The sequence below is a fragment of the Sciurus carolinensis genome, chromosome 8 (assembly GCF_902686445.1).
Source record: "Sciurus carolinensis chromosome 8, mSciCar1.2, whole genome shotgun sequence".
NCBI lineage: Eukaryota > Metazoa > Chordata > Mammalia > Rodentia > Sciuridae > Sciurus > Sciurus carolinensis.
In genome coordinates this window covers 112,187,845-112,207,890 of record NC_062220.1, presented here as the reverse complement: position 1 = coordinate 112,207,890, position 20,046 = coordinate 112,187,845, and the positions used below count along the sequence as shown (strand labels likewise).

General features: G+C 32.0%; 1 non-coding gene across 1 annotated transcript; it reads right to left on the bottom strand.

The window, feature by feature from the left end:
* Positions 1 to 14,684: 14,684 nt before the first annotated feature.
* Positions 14,685 to 14,791, bottom strand: LOC124992077 (U6 spliceosomal RNA). The gene has a single exon (XR_007110072.1). It is a non-coding gene; the product is annotated as a U6 spliceosomal RNA (small nuclear RNA).
* Between the last annotated feature and the right edge of the window lie 5,255 nt (positions 14,792 to 20,046).

The window sequence follows — 20,046 nt, the reverse complement described above, 5'->3', positions numbered from 1 at the left end:
CTTTGGTCACAAATGCTGTGCCATTGAGTTGCCTCTCAGTTGTCTGATGACTTTGCTCTGGATATCATCTGGTGGTCCTCACGTACATCCATTTCATCTTAGCACACATTTGGTAAATTTAATTTGAAAATTAAAAAAATATAAAGCAACACAAAAATCTAAAAAATATAAAAATCTTGCAGCATAGAACATTTTGAAAGTACAAATGCTATAAGGAATAAAACACATTTAATAATACCTCTAGTATTTGAGAGAGCTGTTTGCACTTCATCATTTGAGAGCATTTTAAAAATCAGTGTTCCAGGGCTGGGGTTGTAGGTCAGTGGTAGAGCACGCTTGCCTAGTGCATGTGAGGCACTGGGTTTTATCCTTAGCACCACATAAAAATAAATAAATAAAATAAAGTCATTGTGTCCGTCTACAAATAAAAACATTTGTTTACTAAAAAAAAAAAAACTGTGTTAGGAATAATGTTATAGCAAATATCTTTTTAAAATATGCATCACTTTTAATAGATACATAATTGTACACAGCTATGAAGTGTATTTTGACTTTTTCAATACATGTATACAATGTGTCATGATTGGATCAGGGTAATGGCATAACTTTGATTTCAGACATATGTCATTTCTTTGTGTTGAGAACATTGAAAATCCTCTAATAGTTGTTTGAAATATTCAAGTAATTATTGTTAATCCAAGTTATCCTGCTATTCCATACAGCATTAGAAGTTATGCCTCCTATCCAACTTCACCCCATACTTGTTAACCATCTTCTCTCCATTCCTCCATTACCCACACCTATCCTGGACTCTGGTAACTACTATGCTTCTCTTTACCTCTTTGATATCTGAAAGTATTTTTGAGGTATGCATGTAGGCACATGGATACATAATTGGTGTTATTTTCCCATATATCTTTTTAAACTCTTCATTTAATTTTTATCACTGCAATACATGAACATATTTTTAGAAAGTCAAATTGAATTACCAGCATTTAACAGAAAAAAAAAATCTAAATTATTCCTTTCCATCCTTTATTCCTGCTTCTAAGTGGCAAGTATGTTCAACACTTGAGCTGTTCCTTCTGGTAATTAACATCATTTCCACATACCATGCTAACACTGCTCATGCATGATTATTCAGTTTATAGTTTTATTAATTTCCTTCCCATAATAGGAGATGATTATTTAATTTCTTTACATAACTCACCTCCACATGTGACATCTCTGAGGACAATCACAATCACATGTGACCTCCATAGATGTTAATGTTAATATATTATTTTTCCAGTATTGAAACATTTGTGTGCCTTCCATATTGTCAAATACGCTTTTTGAAATTGTTTTCATTAATAACTTGCAAGGTTTTTTTGTATTCATATACTTTCTCCCACCCACTTTCTTGGTCTAATTTGAGGAGCAATTTAACGATTTATTATTCTATATCATTTAATAGTAAATACAATTGTCATTGTCACATTTTCCCTAAATATGTAGTAGAAATATGAAATTATGTAAGGATGAGGAGGAGAGAATGGAACAAATTTGACCCACCACACTAGACACACAAGCATGTCATATTCCTTCACTTTTTATAAATAAAACCAGATTTGTGCTCGCACAAATTCAAGCTAGAGCAATTTTTGAGATTCTTTTTATGCATCTTTATTTTTTCAGATCTTTTATTTTAGCTCAAAGGAATAGACAGGTTTGTTTTAGGGTCACAGTTTTATGGCCCTTTCTCTACTTTTTGAAATTTTATAATACTAGTAAGGTACACTTGCATCTAATGTGGTTATTGAAAAGTTTTCAACACTGTATTGCTTCTTACATATGGGGGAACATTTATCACATAAAAACACTTTTATCTGGTTTAATATTTACTCTTAAGAATTTAGAGTCTTTGGAAGTTACTCACCAGCAATACATTTTTAGCTATATTTGCTTTCTGTATTGTGTCTTTCCCAACCAGACATCATTGTAGAATTTTTAGAGCATTTATGTTTTTAAATTAGTATGTTTTAAAATCAACCTATTGGGGGTGTTGCTGAAAGATTTTAAATTGTTGACAACTCTAAGCCATGATTTCTTACTAGTTAGGACTGTGGCTGACAGGTTGATAAAAATGTCAATTAAAGGGCATGACTGTTTAGAATCAAATAAAAAGGAGAGTATTTCATACAAAATCATATGGAACACCATAAAAACTGTAGGTAGAAAAAATTTCATGTTGTTAAATGCTTTTCAAATTAAATAAAAAAGAAAAAAATTAAGGAAATAAATAATAAATGGACGTTCTGAAAGAATAACATAATTTACCAAGAGAAATCAGAAAGTGAGAATTATTGTAGAAAAAAATCAAACTGATGAAATCATCACCAACAAAAGTCTTAATCCTCTCAGATCTTCTCAATGAAGATGGATGAAATACATAAACAACTCCTAGTGTTACTGAGGAATGCAAAAGAGGAAAAAGTCATCTAGACTCAATGAGAAGTGTGACTGTTAATAAAATATAAAGAAAGTATTTTAAAATACTTGAAATACTGCTATATGTAATGAAATGCAGCCACTTTGAAAATCAGGATAAATAACATGATATCCTGAAAATATGACATTATAAAATTACCTGAGAAGAAGGAAATTTTATTTTACCAATTATAGTAGAAAAAAATTTAGGAGGTAATAAAATATATTCCTTTGAAAAGGGCACCCAGACCAGGTCTCATCACACATGAATTTAAATTTAAAAAAAAAACTGACAATGCTATTGAGACTACTCTCAGTTATAAAGAAGATATAAGTTTTCTTGTTACATTTACAAAGTCCATAATATTTTAACAATAAAATCATGATGGTATTTAAGGTAAAATGATAGAAAATCACAATAAGGAAAGACAAGATAATTTTAAATCAAATGTTAGCAAAAGAACCCAGAAGTATATCAAAAGAGTAATACAGTATGACCAATTAGGTTTTAATAAAAGAATAAAGGAGTAGTTAAAAATGAAAGCATGTATTGAATAATCTGTTGCATCAGTAAATCACAGGAGGAAAAATATAATTATATCCATTGATGCTATATTTACCTCATAAAATTTATAAGCCATTCCTTTCTTTCCTAAAATCAAAACAATGACATGGGTAATTAATTTGCCTCTTCAATAGAAGACTTACAGTGAAAAATCTTCTTTTCATTACTATACCACAATCAAAATTACATAATATCAGAGGGAACAAAACCCCATAAGGTAGGGATGCAATGGATATTATCTATAAAAGAATGAAACACTTGAACAAACATTTCAAAATCAGAAGTGAGTGGAATAGTATCTTCAACATGTTAAAATAAAATAACTGTACTAGATGTTTATATTGAGTAGAATATGTTTCAACAACTAGAGTGAAATGGAGATTTTTAGAAAAAAAAAAACTGGAGTTCTCTATCAGATCACCAATACAAAGAATTACAAGTAATTGAGAAAATCTGCCTGAAAGTCTAAGATGCAGAGCAGAATTTTTAAAAAAGTTGGTAAAATTAAGCAGATATTGTCTGTATAAAACAACAAAAACATAATGAATTTGTAGAGTGGGTAATAAAGAAAAATGAATCTATTGGATAAAAATAGTATAGAAGGTGAAATGAGAGGACAGTAGTTAATGTTCTCTTATATACTTGAATAAAGGAGAAGATTAAAGTATTGATTAAATTTGGGATAATCAGTGAAATATTCAAAACAGAATAATAAGTTTTTTATATAATATATACATATATAATATATAAAAATCACATATATGTATATTATATATAAAATAATTATATATAATAAACATATAAATATGTAAATAAAATGTTCATATAATAATAAGCTATAAAATATAAAGGAAAAATATGATGAGCATTAAATCAAAATATTGCAGAAATTTTCAATTAAGGAAAAAGAAGTAAAAAAAATATGAAGTAAGAAAAGTGAGGCAAATACTAAGCAGGTAATGAAATTGTTATTTTTGTCACCAGCCAAATGTAGTTATTTAATTTAAATTTAAATTTAATTAATCAGTTCCTCAATCACACTAACCATAGTTCAAGTGCTCAATGGACAAATGTGGTTAGTGCTCCCTTATTGGAGGACATGAATACAGAATGCTTTCATCATTCTAGAGAATTCTTTTGAAAAGTATTGTAGTCAGACAGGAATAGAAACAGGGAGCAAGGAGAAAGATTATCACCGAAAATGAGATGAGAGCAGATGCTGTTTCCAAATGGGATGATAGCATTAGAACTATGAGAAGTGATTGGATTCTGGACATGTTTCAATTGAGAAAGAAATGATAGATAATATCATATAATCATTAAAGAAATTCAATCAGTAGTCAATTGAAACCCAATCAGTAGATTTCAACAAGGAAATAATAGGCCTAGTTGATTTTTTAGGGACATTTTACTAAAGAGTCAAATACTAGACAATCCCAAATTTATACAAATTCCATCACAGAATACAAAGATTTATGAGACTGAAATGAATCTAATACCAAAACAGGTCAAGGACTATACAAAAAAGAAAAAAAACTACCAAAGGTCAATTTCATCTACATTTTCAATATCCTGAGACAAAATACTACCTAAGTGAATTCAACCATATGTAACATAATACATCTTGACTAAAATTGGGTTTATATCATAAATTTATGTGATCTGTCAGTTAATAGGAGAGATGGAAAAAAGGAATAAGGAAATACAAGAAGTGAAAGAACTGGAAATCATAATATATGCAACAATATAAATTCATAATATGTTATTGAAACTGACCACAGAAGAGAAAAAAAAATTAAACAGATGAGTTGTCAAAAAAGAAAGTTGTCAAAGACCTACATACTATCTCTACTTTCATGAATATTTACTTAAATAGTATGAGATATATTCATTGAAAAAATTGGACTGTTTAAAGAATAGAAAGTGTCAGTACTATGTAAATTGTTCAGAGGATAGATGTGTACATATTTAAAAAAAACCTTTTAAGCTATGTTTTCATATCTAGCAAAACAATTATATCAAAATTTGCTGCATTTCCTTCCTTCAAAGACTAACATAGATGTAAAATTTAAAATAAACAATAACAACCAGATTTAGCAGCATAACAAAATAATAATATACTATAACCAAGTGAAGTTCACAAAAATAATACAATAAGTATTCACTTTTAGGAGATATATTAATATGATCAGTCCTTTTAATATAAGAGAAAATATATGACTATGCACATCATGACAAATGATGAGAATATGTTTGAAAATATTTTAACATTAATTCCTTATAAAAATTCTGTCAAATTAAAGTAGGAGCAGAGAGATACAGATAAATATAAAATTGAATACACTTCAATGATGTTTACTTGAAAATACTATTTTTACTGAACTTAGCAATGAAACAGTAACACTTATCACTAAGAATTTAAATTATTCTAAAGTTATTAGGCACAACTAACAGATAAGACAAAGAAATTTGCTAATAAAATTGAAAAAAGGTGCATGAGTTATCTTTGGTAGTATACAGTATACAAAACCTAGTAAAATAAAATAAGTTGAAACCAATACTATAAATAATGAAAACATTTTGTAGATTTATTTTCCAGGATAAAAATTATAATCATCAAATTAAAGACTTTTCACACCCAAATTGAAGAAAAGTTTTTATATGTAGGTATGGAAATTTAACAACTAAGTCCATTATTTACAATTGATATTTGCAATTAACTATAATTAAAAATTTTTTAAAAATCAAATATTAAATTTCAAAATGTGTCACAAAAAGGATATGTTTAGAAATAAAACTAATAAGAAATAAGCAAATTTCATGTGGAAAAAAAATCTCTTCTATGCTACTTAAGTTATAAGTAAGTATATTGCAAAGATACCAACTTTATTATAAAGCAATAAAGCATGTGATCACAAGTATATATATATATATTAATGTTTTATCAGTACACTATATTTATACATAATAGTGGAATTAATTTTGGCATATTCATAAATACACATAACATAATTAGCTCCATATTAGCCCTAGTACTACCCCTCTTCCTTATTCTCCTTGATCTCTTTTATTTACTCTCTTGGTCTTCCATTTATTTATTTATTTATTTTTTAATTTTTAAAATTTTTTTAAAGAATTTTTTTGGTTGTTGATGTACCTTTATTTTACTCATTTATTTATATGTGGTTTGGAGGATCAAACCCAGTGACTCACACATGATAGGCAAGCACTCTACCACTGAGCTACAACCCCAGCCCCTATTTATTTATTTTTATTTTTAATGATATCTTTATTCATCTTTTTTTGGAAGTTTTTTTTGTTGATCTAATTAGTTATACATGACAGTAGAATGCATTTATGCACTTTAATATATCATGCGTAAATGGGGTATAAGTTTTCATTTTTCTGATTGTACATGTTGTAGAATCACATTGATCATAGTCATATATGTACATAAAGATAATAAAGTCTGTATCATTCTACTGTTCTTCCTATCTCCATATGTTCCCTCCCCTCCCCTTCCTCCACTCCCTGCTACCTAAAGTAACTTTATTCTTGCATAGCTCCTCCTGCCCTGATCCCAACTTATTCTGAATTAGCATCCACATGTCAGAGAAAACATTCAGCCTTTGGTTTTTTGGGATTGGCTCATTTCTTTTTTTTTCCTTTTTTTTATTGTAAACAAATGGGATACATGTTGTTTCTCTGTTTGTACATGGAGTAAAGGTATACCATTTGTGTAATCAAAAATTTACATAGGGTAATGTTGGTTGATTCATTCTGTTATTTTTCCCTTCCCCCCACCCTTCCCACCCCTTATTTCCCTCTATATAGTCCTTCCTTCCCCCATTCTTGCCCCCCTCCCTAACCCTAACTCTAACCCTAAAACTAACCCCTCCCACGCCCCATTATGTGTCATCATTCACTTATCAGCGAGATCATTTGTTCTTTGGTTTTTTGAGATTGGCTTATCTCACTTAGCATGATATTCTCCAGTTTCATCCATTTGCCTGCAAATGCCATAATTTTATCATTCTTTATGGCAGAGTAATATTCCATTGTATATATATGCCACAGTTTCTTTATCCATTCATCAATTGAAGGGCATCTAGGTTGGTTCCACAATCTGGCTATTGTGAATTGAGCAGCTATGAACATTGATGTGGCTGTATCTCTGTAGTATGCTGATTTTAAGTCCTTTGGGTATAGGCCAAGGAGTGGGATAGCTGGGTCAAATGGTGGGTCTATTCCAAGTTTTCTAAGGAATCTCCACACTGCTTTCCAGAGTGGCTGCACTAATTTGCAGCCCCACCAGCAATGTATGAGTGTACCTTTTTCCCCACATCCTTGCCAACACCTGTTGTTGCTTGTATGCTTGATAATCGGGATTTCTCTTAGCATGATATTCTCCAACTCCATCCATTTACAGATAAATGCCATAATTTCATTCTTCTTTAAAGCTGAGTGATATTCCATTGTGTGTATATATATATGATATATATATATATATATATATATATATATATCACATTTTCTTTTATCCATTCATCTATTGAAGAGCACCTAGATTGGTTCCATAGTTTAGCTACTGTGAATTGAACTACTATAAACATTGATGTAGCTGTGTCACAGTATTAGGCTGATTTTAAGTCCTTTGAGTATAAACCGAGGGATGGGATAGCTGGGTCAATTGGTGGTTCCATTTCAAGTTTTCTGAGGTATCTCCATACTACTTTCCAGAATGGTTGCATCAATTTGCAGTACCACAAGTAGTGTATGAGTGAATGCTTTTCCCCATATCCTTGCCAACATTTATTGATGCCTGTATTTGTGATAATTGCCATTCTGACTAGAGTAAGATGAAATCTTAGTTTTGATTTTCATTTCTCTAATTACTACAGATGTTGAACATTTTTTCATGCATTTGTTGATGGAATGTATTTCTTTTTCTATGACCTGTTGTTCAGTTCCTTAGCACATTTATGGATTGGGTTTGTGTGTGTGTGTGTGTGTGTGTGTGTGTATGTGTGTGTGTGTGGTGTTAAGTTTTTTGAGTTCCTTATATATCCTAGAGATTAATGCTTTATCCGAGGTGCAAGTGGTAAAGATTTTCAACCAATATGTAGACTTTCTCTTCACATTATCGATTGTTTCTTTTGCGGAGAAGAAACTTTTCAGTTTGAATCTATACCATTTATTGATTCTTGATTTTACTTCTTGAGTTTTAAGAGTCTTGTTAAGGAAGACAGATCCTAGGCCAACATGGTGAAGATTTGGGCCTACTTTTTCTTCTGTTAGGTGCAGTGTCTCTGTTCTAGTGCCTAAGACTTTAATCCACTTTTTTTTAAAACAAGTTAATATGGTTCTTTATACATACTACTTATAAAAGCTGCACAATATATAATAGAGTTAAAAAAGTCCCACTAGCTATCTGAATAGCTAATAAATAAATAAATTTGACTGACTTGAATCATTTATTCAATGCATTTACAAGTTCTTATCATGTTAAGGCTCTGGGATATGTTCAGAGCTACAAAGACAAGTAAGACACAGTTCATACTCTTAGTGATCTTATACTCTAGTAGTTGATGAGACACGTGCACATTTAGCTGCATAATAATACAAAAAGTCACTTAAATAGAGGGAGGTACAAAAAGTGATGGACTCAGGATCAGAAGGAAAGAAATTTACATGGTAGTATCAAGGAAAACTGCAAAAGAGGCAATCCATATCTCTTTAATATTGAAGGGAATGTAGTGAACTATCAAAGAGATGAGGAGCATGACTGAGGTATAGAAAGATATTCATTTTTTTAATTTAATTTAATTTATTTTTTATTGTAAACAAATGGGATACTTGTTGTTTCTCTGTTTCTACATGGCGTAAAGGCATACCATTTGTGTAATCATAAATTTACATAGGGTAATGTTGTTTGATTCATTCTGTTATTTTTCCCTTCCCCCCACTCCTCCCACCCCTCTTTTCCCTCTATACAGTCCTTCCTCCATTCTTGCCCCCCTCCCTAACCCTAACTCTAACCCTAACACTAACCCCTCCCACCCCCCATTATGTGTCATCATCCACTTATCAGCGAGATCATTTGTTCTTTGGTTTTTTGAGATTGGCTTATCTCACTTAGCATTATATTCTCCAATTTCATCCATTTGCCTACAAATGCCATAATTTTATCATTCTTTATGGCTGAGTAATATTCCATTGTGTATATATACCACAGTTTCTTTATCCATTCATCAATTGAAGGGCATCTAGGTTGGTTCCACAATCTGGCTATTGTGAATTGAGCAGCTATGAACATTGATGTGGCTGTATCTCTGTAGTATGCTGATTTTAAGTCTTTTGGGTATAGGCCAAGGAGTGGGATAGCTGGGTCAAATGGTGGTTCCATTCCAAGTTTTCTAAGGAATCTCCACACTGCTTTCCAGAGTGGCTGCACTAATTTGCAGCCCCACCAGCAATGTATGAGTGTACCTTTCTCCCCACATCCTTGCCAACACCTGTTGTTTCTTGTATTCTTGATAATCACCATTCTAATTAGGGTGAGATGGAATCTTAGGGTGGTTTTGATTTGCATTTCTCTTATTACTAGAGATGTTGAACATTTTTCCATCTGTTTGTTGATTGCTTGTAGATCTTCTTCTGTGAAGTGTCTGTTGGAACCAGGAAATTCCACCAGAAAACTTTTAGAACTCATAAGTGAATTCAGTAAAGTAGCGGGATATAAGATCAATGCACATAAATCTAATGCATTTTTATACATAAGTGATGAATCTTCGGAAAGAATAATTAGGAAAACTACCCCATTCACAATAGCCTCAAAAAAAATAAAATACTTGGGAATCAATCTAACAAAAGAGGGGAAAGACCTCTACAATGAGAACTACAGAACACTAAAGAAAGCAATTAAAGAAAACCTTAGAAGATGGAAAGATCTCCCATGTTCTTGGATAGGAAGAATTAATATTGTCAAAATGGTCATACTACCAAAAGTGCTATACAGATTCAATGCAATTCCAATTAAAATCCCAATGACATACCTTACAGAAATAGAGCAAGCAATCATGAAATTCATCTGGAAGAATAAGAAACCCATAATAGCTAAAGCAATCCTTAGCAGAAAGAGCGAAGTAGGGGGTATTGCAATACCAGATCTTCAACTCTACTACAAAGCAATAGTAACAAAAATGGCATGGTATTGGTACCAAAATAGACAGGTAGATCAATGGTACAGAATAGAGGACATGGACACAAACCCAAATAAATACAATTTTCTCATACTAGACAAAGGTGCCAAAAATATGCAATGGAGAAAAGATAGCCTCTTCAACAAATGGTGCTGGGAGAATTGAAAATCCATATGCAACAGAATGAAACTAAACCCATATCTCTCACCGTGCACGAAACTAAACTCAAAATGGATAAAGGACCTCAGAATCAGACCAGAGACCCTGCAGATTATAGAAGAAAAAGTAGGTCCAGAGCTTCAACATGTCGTCTTAGGACCAGACTTACTCAACTGGACTCCAATGGCACAAGAAATAAAAGCAAGAATCAACAACTGGGATAGATTCAAACTAAAAAGCTTTCTCTCAGCAAAGGAAACTATCAGCAATGCGAAGAAAGAACCTACAGACTGGGAGAAAATCTTTGCCAATCATACTTCAGATAGAGCACTAATCTCCAGAATCTATAAAGAACTCAAAAAACTCTACACCAAGAATGCAAATAACCCAATCGACAAATGGTCTAAGGAAATGAACAAACACTTTAATCCACTTTGAGTTGAGTTTCATGCAAGGTGAGAGATAGAGGTTAAATTTCATTTTGTCACATGTGACTTTCCATTTTTCCCAGCACCGTTTGTTGTCTAGGCTATCTTTTCTGAAGTGAATGTTTTTGGAGCTTTTGTCTAGTATCAGATAACTGTATTTATGTGTGTATTTATTTTGAGTATGTGTCTTCTATGCTGTACCATTGGGCTACATGTTTGTTTTGGTGGCAATACAAGCTGTTTTTGTTACTATAGCTCTGTAATATAGTTTAAGGTCTGGTATTGTGATACCTCCTGATTTACTCTTCCTGCCAAAGGTTGCTTTGGCTATTCTGGGTCTCTTATTTTTCCAAATGCATTTCATGACTGCTTTGTCTGGTTCTATGAAGAATGTCATTGGAATTTTTATAGTAATTGCACTAAATCTCTATAACACTTTTGGTAGTATGGTCATTTTGACAATATTAATTCTGCCTATCCAGAGCATGGGAAGTCTTTCCATCTTCTAAGGTCTTCTTCAATTTCTTTCTTTAGTGTTCTATAGTTTTCATTGTGGAGATCTTTCACCTCTTTTGTTAAATTGATTTCCTAGTATTTTATTTTTTTTGAGGCTATTGTGGATGGGGTAGTTTTCCTAATTTCTCTTTCAGTGGATTCATCACTGATGCATAGGAATGCATTTGTTTAGGGATGTTGATTTTATATCCTGATACTTTGCTGAATTCATTTATTAATTCTAGAAGTTTTTGGTGATTTTTTTGAATCTTCTAAATATAGAATCATGTCATTGGCAAATAGTGATAGCTTGAGTTGTTCTTTACCAATTTGTATACCTTTAATTTCTTTCTTCTAATTGCTCTGGCTAGAATTTCAAGGCCAATGTTGAATAAAAATGGTTAAAGAGGGCATCCTTTTCTTGTCCCAGTTTTCAGAGGGAATGCTTTCAATTTTTCTTCATTTAGAATTATGTTGACCTTGGGTTTAGCATGTATAGCTTTTATGATGCTGAGTTATGTTCCTACTATCCCTATTCTTTCTAGTGTTTTGAACATGAAGTTGTGCTGTACTTTGTCAAATGCTTTTTCTGCATTTATTGAGATGATTATATATGATTCTTGTCTTTAAGTCTATCAATGTCATAAATTATGTTTTTCGATTTCCATATGTTGAACCAACCTTGAATTCCAGGGATGAACCCCTCTTGATCATGGTGCACCATCTTTTAAATATGTTTTTGTATGCAATTTGACAGAATTTTATTGAGAATATTTGCATCTATGTTCATCAGGGATATTGGTCTGAAATTTTCTTTCCTTGATGTATCTTTGTCTAGTTTTGGTATCAGGGTGATATTAACCTCACAGAATGAGTTTGGAAGGGTTCCCTCCTTTTGTATTTCATGGAATACATTGAAGAGTATTGGTGTTAATTCTTCTTTGAAGGTCTTGTAGTACTCAACTGAGAATCTGTCTGATCCTGAACTTCTCTTGAAGAGTAGGCTATTGATGGTGTTTTCTATTTCATTACTTGAAATTGATCTGTTTAAATTGTGTGCGACCTCCTGATTCAGTTTGTGTAGATTATCTGTCTCTAGAGATTTGTCGATGTCTTCAAGATTTTCTATTTTATTGGAGTATGAATTTTCAAAATAGCTTCTAATTTTCATCTGTATTTCAGTCATGTCCATTGTGATATTTCCTTGTTCATCATTTATTTTAGTAATTTGAGTTTTCTCTTTTTCTCTTCATTACAATGGCTAGGAGTTTATCTATTTATTTATTTTTTCAAAGAACCAACTTTTTGCTTTGTCAATTTTTTCAATTGTTTCTTTTGTTTCAATTTCATTGATTTCAGCTCTGATTTTAATTATTTCCTGTCTTCTACTGCTTTTGGTGTTGATTTGTTCTTATTTTTCATGAGCTTTGAGATATATTGTTAAGTCATTTATTTTTTGACTTTTTCTTCTTTTATTGTATGAGCTCAATGCAAAGAACTTTCCTCTTAGCACTGCCTTCACAGTTTCCCAGAGATTTTGGTATGTTGTATTGGTATTCTCATTTACTTCTAAGTATTTTTTTTTTATTTCATCCTTGATTTCTTCTACTATCCATTCATCATTCAACATTATTTATCTCTATATGTCAGACTATCTCCTTTTTCTAATTTTAGCATTGATTTCTAATTTTATTCCATTATGATCTGATAGAATACAGGGTATTCTTTTTTTTATATTTACATGTTGGTTTTGGCATAAGATATGGTCTATTTTAGAGAAGGATCCATGTGCTGCCAAGAAGAAAGTGTATTCATTCATTGATGGATGAAATATTCTATGTATGTCTGTTAAGTCTAAATTATTGATTGTATTATTTAGTTCTGTAGTTTCTTTTTTTAAATTTTCATTTGGAAGACCTGTCTCATAGTGAGAGAGGTGTGTTAAAGTCACCCAGTATTATTGTGTTGTGTTCTATTTGGTTCCAGGTATTGAGAAGGATTTGACATACTGCTTTGGATGTGCCATTGTTTGGGGCATAAATATTTATGATTGTTATTTCTTGCTGATATATAATTCCCTCAAGTAGTATGAAATGTTCTTCTTTGTCCCTTTTGATTAACTTTGACTTGAAGTCTACTTTATCTGAACTGTGGATGGAAATCCCTGTTTGTTTACACAATCCATATGAGTGATATATTTTTTCCCATCCTTTCACCTTTAGTTTTTGGATGTCTTTGCCTATGAGCTGAGTCTTTTGGATACAGCATATTGTTGGGTCTTGTTTTTTAATGCAATCTGTCTATGTCTTCTGATTGATGAGTGTAATCCATTAACATTTGTTTTAGACAGCTTTTTGTGTAACTGATCTGACCAGAACAATTATAGAGAAGGAAAGGTTTATTAGGGTCATGATTTCAGAGGTCTTAGTCCATAAAAAGCTGACTCCATTTTGGGGCTCCAAGTGAGGCATAACATCATGGTGGAAGAGTGTGGCAGAGGAAAGAAGCTTGCATCTTCAGGAAGATGAAGATGCAGGAAGATGAAGAGAGACTCTGCTCACCAGATACAAATACACATACCCCAAAGCCACTCCCCAATTCCCACCTCCTCCAGACACACCCTACCTGCCTCCATTACCACTCAGTTAATCCCATCAGGGATTAATTCACTGATTATGTTAAGACTCTCAAAATCCAATAATTTCTCCTCTGAATCTTCTTACATTGTCTCACATGTGAGCTTTTGGGGGATACCTCACATCCAAACCTTAACAACATTGAACGTTATTGCTGAGATATGATTTGTATTCCCATTCATTTTGATTTATGTCTGGTTTTTAATTTGACTTAGTTTCTCCTTTGATTGACTATTCCTTTAGTGTAGTTCCTTCCTTTGCTGGATTTCACTTTATCCTCATGGAATCTTTTGTTGAGAATGCTTTGTAGTGCAGGCTTTCTAGTTGTGAATTCTTTTAATTTTTGTTTATCATGGAAAGTTTTTCTTTCATTTTCAAATCTGAAATTTAGTTTTGCTGGATATAAAATTCTTGGTTGGCATTCACTTTCTTTCAGAGCTTGAAACATATTCCAGGACCTCCTAGCTTTGAAGGTCTGTGTTGAGAGATCAGTTGAGATCCAAATTGGTTTCCCCCTATATGTAATTTTTTTTTCTTTCATGGCCTATAAGATTTTATCCTTATTCTGTATTTTAGTCATTCTCATTATAATGTGTCTTGGTGTGGGTCTGCTGTAATTTTGTACATTTGGAATTCTGTAGGCCTCCTGTATTTGATTTTCCATTTCATTTTTCTGGTTTGGGAAATTTTCTGATATTATGTCATTGAAAAGGTTGTGCGTTCCTTGGGTAAAAATAGGGAACACTTCACAAATTTGCGTGTCACCCTTGCCCAGGGGTCATGCTAATCTTCTCTGTATTGTTCTAGTTTTAGCGTATGTATTGCTGACATGAGCACTTCCATTTATTTTTAATTGGTACATTATAATTGTACATAATAGTGAATGCATTGTGATGTATTCATACATGCACATAGTATAACTTGGTCAACTTCACTTCTCAGTTCTTTCCCTTTTCCTTTCTTTCTCTCTCCTCTTTAGTCCCCTACCTCTACTCTATTGATCTTTACTCTATTTTTGAGATCCCCCTTTTTTCATTCCTTTGTCCCCCCTAGCTTCTGCATATGAGAGAAAGATTTTGAACTTGACTTTCTGAATCTGGCTTATTTTATTTAGTATTATGTTCTACAGTTCTACCCATTTACCAGCAAATTACATTATTTTATTATTTCATTCTTCTTTACAGCTAAAACTGTATATATATACACACACACAGGTATATTACATATATATGTGTGTGTGTGTGTGTGTGTGTTGTGTTTACATATAATGGTATGGAATATATGGAATATATATGTGTGTGTGTGTGTGTGTATGGCATTTTATGTATCCATTTGTTTGTTGACAGGCACCTGTGCTGGTTCCATAATTTGGTTATTGTGAATTGTGCTATTATAAACATTGTCCTATATGTATCACTATAGTATGCTGATTTTAGTTCTTTTGAATAGGTAATAAGGAGTGGGATAACTGGGCCCTTTGGTAGTTCCATTCATAGTCTTTTGAGGAATCTCCATACAAGTATATTTTTTGAAGGAATGTGTGGAGAAAACACAAACTCATCTAAATTTAATATTTTCAATCAATGTGAAGAAATGTAGCAAGAGTAACAGTTATAGGATGAGCAGTACTTCACATCAAAATAGATTAAAAATTAAAACAATAGTGATTAAGCAATATATAATGATGTATAAATACATAAACATTATTGCCAGTATAAAGTCTGATAGTTTGATGCATTAGTTGGAAAAAGATGTTTTGATTAAGAAATGGTTGTTATTGACGTCTATTCAAAAAATATAAACATTAATATCTACTTACTCTTACATTAAAATAAATTGGAGGTAGGTTGTAGAATTTAAATCACAAAATGAACACCTGATAACCTCCCCAGACAATTACTACAAATGATGCGAGTGCTTTTGCATCACTGAGGAAAAGAAAAAGAGGAAAAGTTTATTTGGGGCTCAGAGGTCTCTATCCACAGATGGCTGAGACACAATTGTGTCTACAGTTCTACCCATTTACCAGCATACCATGTGTCAGCCATCTGAGCCTAAGGCAGAATACCATAGGAGAAGGACCCAGTGGAAGAAAACTTCTCAGTTCATGTCAGCAGAAGGGGCTGCTGAAAAGATATAGTCTTCCAGGGTCACCCCCAATGACCCACCTCCTCTAGCATAACCCACCTACATACAGTTAATACCCAGTCCTTTCATAGTGGAATGGATTGATTAGGTGTCAGTTCTCATAATTGAATCATTTCTTCTCTTAACATTCCTGGATTAACAGGAGCTTTTGAGAGACACTTTATTTTCAAACCATAACAGTGGCTTGAAATAAAATAAATTTATTCTGTCTTCTGATGTCTTCTAAGCATGTATTTATGGCTTCATCAATTCAATGTCTATCTGTAAGTTTGCATTATCACCTTCTCTTCTATAAACACTTTGGATGACATTTTGGGATTTCTGGATAACCTCTTCATTTTAAATATTTAATCACATCTTCAAAAACCCCTTTTCCAGATGAGGTAACATTTAGAGGTTCTGGGTATTAGAATGTGGACATATTATTGGGAGTAGCTATCAGCCTATCGAGAGTATTAACTGGAAAACATCTCTGTAGAGCAGTATTTTTATTGATTAATAATTATGTCATTTTGACATAGCAATTAGGTTCTTGGCAAAAAGAGATGTATACAATGATATTGATTTGTCATCAATGTTGAAAGTAAAAATACAAAGAGAAATGTAGCCTATTTATCAATATAGGACCAAAATAAATTAGTAAATTATAGTATATCCTATCTATTCATTTTTTGGTCTTTTTGTTTGTTTGTTTTTGGTTGTGAATACATTCCAGCTTATGTTTTGCTTTTCTGCTGGTGTATTTGTATGAACAGAAGTCCTTGATTTTAATGTAATTAAATATATCAACACACTTTTAGTTTTCTTTTTAATATCTTAGTTAAAAAATAATTTATTTTGATGACTTAAAGATATTCTGTTGTAAACTGGACATGGTGGCACACGCCTGTAATCCCAGTGGCTCTGGAAGCTAAGGCAGGAAGATCACGAGTTCAAAGCCAGCCTCAGCAGAGCAAGGCACTAAGAAACTTGGTGAGACTTACCCTGTCTCTAAATAAAATACAAAATAGGGCTGGGGATGTGGCTCAGTGGTTGAGTGCCTCTGAGTTCAATCCCTGGTATCACCCCTCCCCCCAAAAAAGATATTCTGTTGTAAATTTTTCTAAAAATTTTAGTTTCATTTTGAAATGTATATCTTTAATTCACCTGGAATTAAAGTTAAGTATACAGTTTGAGACCCAGTTTTTTTCTTTCATGTTTATTGTACCAGCATTCATAAGGGTGCATTTTCCATACTGATAATATATGTTATAAATATGATATGTACTAAATTTTCATATCTATATGGGACTCTTCCCAATATTCTTATTCTGATCATTTTAAATTTCTCTCTCTCAGTAACAACTTCTCACCATTTGAATGATAATTGCTGTTTTTATAATAAGAACTCAAGTATAGTAGATTAAAGGTCCTTGAAAATTTGGTGCTCAAAAACATCTTATTTTTTCTATTTTTTTGGCCTATGTATGAATTTTAGAATTAACTCATCATATTTCATGTAAAAACTGGTTTGTATCAAATTTATTTATTCCTTCCTTCCTTCTTAATTTATTATTTTTCTTTTCCCTTCCTTACCCCTCCCTTTCTCTCTCTCCCTTTCTTTCCTTTCTTTCTCTTTTTTTCTTTTCTTTTCTCATTTCCCCTCCCCTCCCCTCCCTGCTCCTCTCCTTCCCTCTTTTCTTTTCCTTTATTTTATTTTCTACCAGGGACTGAACCCAGGCAGTCTTAACCACTGAGCAACATCCCCAGGCATCATCATTATTATTATTATTATTATTATTATTATTATTATTATATTTTGAGACAGGGTATCACTAGGTTGCTGAGGGCTTTGCTAAGTTGCAGAGGCTGCCTTTGAATTTGCCATCCTCCTGTCTCAGCCTCCAGAGATGCTGGGGTCAAATTAATTTTTTAATGATATTCAGTCATCCTGCCTATTAATATGCTTGGTATATTTATGTGATTCTCTTTGGGTCTTATAAAATCACTTAAGTATTTTAAAATTATTTATACCAAGGTCATAGTCATTCATTTTTAGGTAGCTTTAGTTTTTACTACTATTCATCCCTTAAAGTTTATTTTCTATGTTCCTCTAGTATGTAAAATACACGTAGCACTTACATATTGAATTCAGGTCAGGCAATGCTTTTTAAACTTGGCTAGTAATTTTAATAATTTTCTGTAGTCATTTGGAAGTTTTTAATACAGATAAAAGCATGTGTGAATAAAGGAATTTATTTTTCTTTTTTTGCAAGGCTTAAACTTATTTATTTCACTTTTTAAATTATTTACTGTAAACCCTAGGACCTCCAAAATATTCAAGAATATAATTGGGGATATTTATTACACACACTCACACACATAAACACACACAAGCACTCATGGGCACACACACAGAGCGCTGAGTTAGGTTTATTGTTGTATGTTATATAAGCAGTAAAATTCATCCTTTTCAAATGTACAATTCAATGAGTTTTGACACAAATATATGGTTAGGCAAATTCCACAACTATATATCAATATGTAGGCTATTTCTATTACCTCATAAAATATAAAGTTACCTCAACACTTCCCACACCTTCAGAAAAAAGCTAATGTGATTTCTGTCGAGAATGGCATATAAATAAAATATAAAATATGTAGCCTTTTATTTCTTTTATAAAAATTCAACCTAATACTTTTGACATTCTTCCACATTCTTGTGTGTATATCAGGAAGTCTACCTTTAGTTTCTGAGATAAATGCATTTGTTCTTCATATATTGCTATATTCATTTTGTAATATTTAGATTATAATTTATCCATCTATCTTTGTGAGTTTAACTAGAATTTTTATTTCCATACTATCTTTTTCTGATTTTTTGTATCAAAAGTAAACTTTCCTTAGAAGTTAGGTTGAAGAATATCCTGTAAAAGTTTGTATAATTTTGAAATTTTCTTTTACTGAGTATTTAGCAGAACTTGCACATACAAGGATCTGAGCCTGGTGACTTCCTATGTATGAGATGATTAACTATTGAATTATGGTTTAATTATAGAGTATATTATATGATAATATAATAATTAATTATATTAAATATTTTGATGTAGATTTACTCAATTTTCCATTTTATCTAAAGTCATATTTTTGCAAATTTATAATTCTACATAAATTTGGCCAATTTACATGAAGATTTAAATAAATTGGTCAGATTTATTGGCAAAAGAATACACTGATAGACACATGTAGATAGACACCGCATCTTTATCAGAACTTCAAGATTATCTGTTATACCTCACAAATCATTCAGCTGTACAGTCTTAAAGGAGACTGATAGGCAGAACGCTAAAGGGCTAGGGAAGTTCTGTATCTAAAACTAAAAATTAGGTCTCCTAACTCCCCAAACCAATGTCATCCTATCACACTCTGAGACCCTGCAGTTAATCTGAAACAAAAAATTCCCACAGATAGGAAAGTAATCAGGATGCCTGCCACCATTCTAAACTTTGGGGTTTGCAAGGCTTGGTAATTTTTTCCAACAATATTTCTTCCAAGTCACTAGGCCTGTCATTTGGAGAAATGACTACTTAGGTTATTAGTGGTACCTGAGATATATCTTTCTTCAAAGGCTTACCATTTTTCCACCCATGGGAATGTTCATCTGAGCAGCATACTCTTAGAGTGACCTTTTTCTATGTGGAACAGAACTTTTAGTTAAAATAATATTTAAAAATTAAAATGAGTTTATTTAATAAATTTGGTATGTTGTTATTGTTTTCAAATTCTGTGTCTATTACAGTCCACATTTTATCTTTAATTAAATTTGCTATATGTTTATTTTGTCTTTATTGGCCTTACCAAATATGTTGTTCAGCTTTCTGAATCTATAGAAACACCTGAGAAAAATCGACATAAAATGAGGAAAATTTTTTTCCCCCCAGAGATTTAAGTCCATAGTCATTTGG